Source organism: Lytechinus pictus, unplaced genomic scaffold, assembly GCF_037042905.1.
Source record: "Lytechinus pictus isolate F3 Inbred unplaced genomic scaffold, Lp3.0 scaffold_20, whole genome shotgun sequence".
NCBI classification, from domain to species: domain Eukaryota; kingdom Metazoa; phylum Echinodermata; class Echinoidea; order Temnopleuroida; family Toxopneustidae; genus Lytechinus; species Lytechinus pictus.
Genome location: NW_026974141.1, coordinates 7,596,718 through 7,602,136, shown reverse-complemented (window position 1 = coordinate 7,602,136; position 5,419 = coordinate 7,596,718).

Genomic DNA, 5,419 nt, shown 5'->3' with positions numbered 1-5,419 from the left:
ACATGATATGATTATGGTTCACATGGAGGTGCAGTGCCTTGAAATGTGGGGGCAAGGTCAAAATTCAAAAGTTGCAAAATGACACAATATTGGAAGTCACCGTTTATTTTTCTGTGGTGATGAGTGAGTTTATTAGCGGTTTCTTTTGATTTTGATCGATAATCCCTCCTCGGTTTTAGTTAATATCAATGTGTATTTAATATCAATGAATAGATCATTTATTCTCTTTAAAATAATACCATACATGATATGATTATGGTTCACATGGAGGTGCAGTGCCTTGAAATGTGGGGGCAAGGTCAAAATTCAATAAGTTGCAAAATGACACAATATTGAAAGTCACTTAGTGAGTTTCTCAGCGGTTTCTTTTAATTGTTTTCATGCACCTTAACATCAACATTAACATGGAATCAAACACACCTCTGCACAAGCGAACACACAACAAACAAACATACATGGGTATTTCAAACCACGACTCAAACCATGTTATCTCACAGAACCATCACAACATAAACCACAATAAAACATACAAAATGAAGAAGCAGGGGCTTGATTTAAATGGATTTTCATCTCTATAGACACAGACAAAAGAATCAGGTTCTATATTGACCCTTCATCACTATTTCTGCTCGTTTTGCAGCTTTTCAATTCAGACCTCACCCAACACTTTTGATTCCTGCTCCTTTCGTGATGGTATAATCATAACAAGCATAATATCATTTAAAAGATAATTAAATGATATTTTGAATGATGTCAAATATGCATAGAGTAGAATTGGGACATGGGAGAAATTAATGGCCAAACACAGATTTCCAAACTCTTTTTAAGGGGTTTATATATATATATATATATATATATATATATATATATATATATATATATATATATATATATATACAGTGCGTCCCAGAAAAAACGAAACCGAGATTAAGCGATGATTTATCATAACTTTATCACAAATAAAATAGACAAATGACCTACCATTGTAAAGCTTAGAATCCCCTCTTTCATCTGAAATTACTTAGATTATTTCTCATTCACGCATGAGTGAGCAAAAACAATTTGAAGAGGGGACACCAAAAAGTCATTTGGCTGGCTGTATCTGGGTTTCAAAAAGAAAACCACATTGTTAAAAAGTTCAATATCTGCTCTTTAATTTGATACCTCAATTACAGAAAATGGTCAAGAAATAACAAAGTTCTGGTTATTTGAAATAAGGCTTGAATTTCAATAATTTCATAAAATGAAGTGGTTCTACAGGCAAGCGTTCAAACTCACTTGACACTCCGTTTTGTTGACGATCAGCCATACATTAAAGGGGAATCCAACCCAAATAAAAACTTGTTTTTATAAGAAAAAGACAAATCAGACAAGTTGATAGGTGAAAGTTTGAACAATATTGGACAAACAACAAGAAAGTTATGAATTTTTAAAAGTTGTAAATATTGGTAATCACTATACCCATGGAGACTTCAAATTGGCCGCATATGGGATGTCATAGTGATGTAAGGCAAGGACTACTCTTCCATGTACTCCAATACATATTATGGCTAAAATGTCATTTTTCCCAAAAGTCTTATTTCAAATTATATTTTTCTTTCATGATGACATAAAACAATATACTACCTGGGTTATATTTAGATTACTGCCCCAGGGGAATGGGTACTTAGAAGAAAACCACAAATCCCTGATAATAAAGTATATGGCCTATGGGAAAGTTGTCCTTGCCCCTTGTCATAATTTACTTACCCAGTTGCCAATTTGAAATCTACATAGTATTAGTGATCTCAATTTTAAAGCAGCTATAACTTTCTTATTGCTTGTCCGATTTCTTTCAAACTTTCACCATTCTGTTTAATTTATTTTTCTCCTTCCCAACACATCATTCAATGGCCAAGGCTGGATTCCCCTTTAAGTCTTTTGTTAACCATGCGATAGCTCCTGTGGGAAACCGGTGAAAACACATTTATTTAATGAAAGTATGGTAATACAAGCGTTGTTTCGAGGGAACATAACTTTTTTACTTCTTGACCATTTTTTGTGATTAAGGTATCAAATAAAAGAGCAGAGATTGAACTTTTTAGGCATGTGATTTTCTTTTTGAAATTCAGATACCCCCTCCAAATGAGTTTTTGGTATCCTTTCTTCAAATTGTTTTTGCTCACTCATGCGTAAATGAGGAATATTCTAAGTAATATCAGATGAAAGAGGAGATTCTAAGCTTTACATTGGTAGGTCATTTGTCTATTGTATTTGTGATTAAGTTATGATAATTCATCGCTTAATCTCGGTTTCGTTTTTTCTGGGACGCACTGTATATATATATATATATTGTATCCATGAAGAAGACGTGTGTTTTACGTCGAAAATTTGGACTTCAAAATAAACTCTGTTGGAACTAAGTACAATGCATTACCACTTTGCCTCTTTTATATATATATATATATATATATATATATATATATATATATATATATATATATGTACATATACATATGTATATATATATATATAAAGATATTTATGCATATGCGTGTGTGTTTAGGGTGTATACATATATATTTAATATCTATATAAGAGCAGGAAATAAAAGGCAATGATATTCAAGGAAAATTAAGAATAGAAAGCATTATATATAATATATACGAGCTCACATATAACGGTAACGTTCGAACGTTTGAATATGTCGACATCGTGCGAAATGCAAAAAAAAAAATCTCAAAGGTACATAAAACATTATTATCATAAAATGGACATGCAACACTAATGCCCCTGGATGCACAATCCTGGCATTGCGCAATACATTGTAGTCACACAACTATATGGGAAGCCATCTAATTGTTGCTATCCCCCTTTTTTTTTGTTTTCACGATTATGAAAGTTATTGCCTTTTTATTTATAGAACGCGATGTATTTTGGGGAAGGCGCAGTCGGCAGCGTATTCTTTTGATCAGAGACTGATTTTAATTAGGTCTTGACGGTTATGAGCATCTCCATTTTACGACAAGAAATTGAACGTTGATTCATCCAGTCACGGAGGTTCAATATCATCCAGATGCTTGGTTGCTATGCCAACGTAAACGACTTCTTTGGTTTAGGGGTTTTATTTCCTACTGTCCGGTGGTCGATATTGTGGACACCATGTCGGGCAAATAATCTTATAATAATACTGTAATGATTTTTTTTAATGTTATTATTCTATTTACCTAAAAAATGACACCGCTTCGCTATGATTATCAAATGAATGGATGAAAATAAATGTAATTAAAGAGGAAAAAAATGTTCATTAAAATCCATCTCGGTGAAGATGTAAACCATGTTTTCGCGATGCGGTTGAGTAGACGCGCGTTATTCGGATGACGTAGACCTTCATTATCATATATTTGTTATATGCTATTGCACGGGCGGTCGATGTCGTTGCGTGAATCTCGAAAAATTAAATAATAACAATAATAGCTGGACTTATAGAGCGCTTTTTGCCTGAGGATACAAAGGGAAAAATTATATAGATTCAAATGAAATGGGATTTAAGGAAATCCGCGGAACGGTTTTCAAAGTGGGGGGCTGACCATGCACAAAATCACAATCATATGGCAATTTTTCCGATTTTGTACACTGTTTTGGAAAAAAAGTTGGGGGGGGGGGCTGAAGCCCCCCAGCCCCCACGCTTCCACGGCTCCTGCTAATTTCATGGCTCGATAGACTGTAGGCTTATTCGTATTTCCAAGGGAGAGATTAGATTTCAACAACGCGTCATTTAGAACATGAATGGAGTACCTCTAGGTAGAGACTTAAGAAACAACCCATTTCCCGTCATTATTTTTTAGACCTGTTATGAATACATGCCCTTGATAATGCTCATAATTAGTTTGCAGTGTAGCTATTCATCTCTCTATTAATTTATCTTATTAATATACAGATTCATTAGTACGGAGTCATTTTTTCATAAATTTCATCAAATTCTATTATGTATCTTTTTAGCGCCTTTTATCGTTTATGACGTACAGTACATACATCAACCTACCACAAATGATGGCATGTAATATATAAAACGAATCTAAAGGATTTAGAATTTAACTCTAATAATAGTCCGGGTTGTTCATTGCTGTATATTGCATATCATATTCACACGTCGTTTTCTAAACACACGAACACACACACACACATACCCACACAAAATGACAGGCGAGCTAACCTCGTCGCAGGGAATGATATATGGTGTGGACTCACGCAACAAACATTATCAATGTTTGTACGTATATCATGGCCGCCAGACAATACATAAAGAAGGAATACTTAAAGGGAAAAGCCGCCCTGACTCGGACGTCAAGTTCGAGTCCATCGAAGCAGAATTTGAAAGATATCAGAGAAAAAAAAGTATGCCCTCCATACGCCATCCATGTTAGATTATTTAAAAAAAAAATCTACAGGTCACACAGTTAAACTTTGACTGCATTTAGAAAAAAAAAATTTATCCTTTTTCTCATTCTGTCTTAGTTGTTCCCTTCTTAATTATTATCAACGTGTGTCTTTTCACATTATAATATCAAAATAATAACAAATAAAACTTTAAAAAAAGAAAAGACAAGAGCTGCAAAACCTCGAAATTGGCCCCGAATATGCCAAACCATGCAAGCACTATTATGTAATTCCTCTCACCTTAAAATAGATAAATAACCAATAATTAAATTTCTAAACAAACACAATCAAATGAAGAAGACATACCGTATGGGTACTAGTATTCAACCCGGCATAATTCAAAGATTTTGACATATTCCCCAAAATATTTAGAAATAGGGAATCTATCTTAATTTCATACCTTTGTTATTTCCAGGGTAATCTGTTGTCGATATTTTCTTTGTCAATCTGTCGACTGTATATGCGCGGAGGATCGAATCATGCGGCGATGGCCTTTTGCACTGAATGGTACTAGTATTCAACCTAGTGAGGATTGATAGTAAATCTCAAAAGGGTTTAGATTGCTAAATTAGATCTAGATCTATGTAAGTATCTGGCTTTTATTAATTCCCTGTTTGGTCTCATCTCAAATGGTCTAGTCCATAGTCGGATGGGACAAGGGCAGATTGAGAGACAGGGCCATCTTTCATCGCTAGGTTGAATACTAGTGCCGACGGGTTGAATACTAGTACCAAAATCCGTCGCCGTATAATTCGATCGCCCGCGCACACAGTCAACTGGTTGAAGAAAAAAATAACGGAAAAAGAATAACCAGCATTTGCTCTTGGAAATAAGACGGGTCTGAAATTCAGGTAAATTCTATATTTCTATATATTTGAGGAAACTCTCCAAACGGGTTGAATACTAGTGCCCTTACGGTACCTGTAAATACTACTATTATGATATGAAGTAGGATACCTACATGCATTCTGTCTCGTTCTCAATGGAATTGTCGCAAATT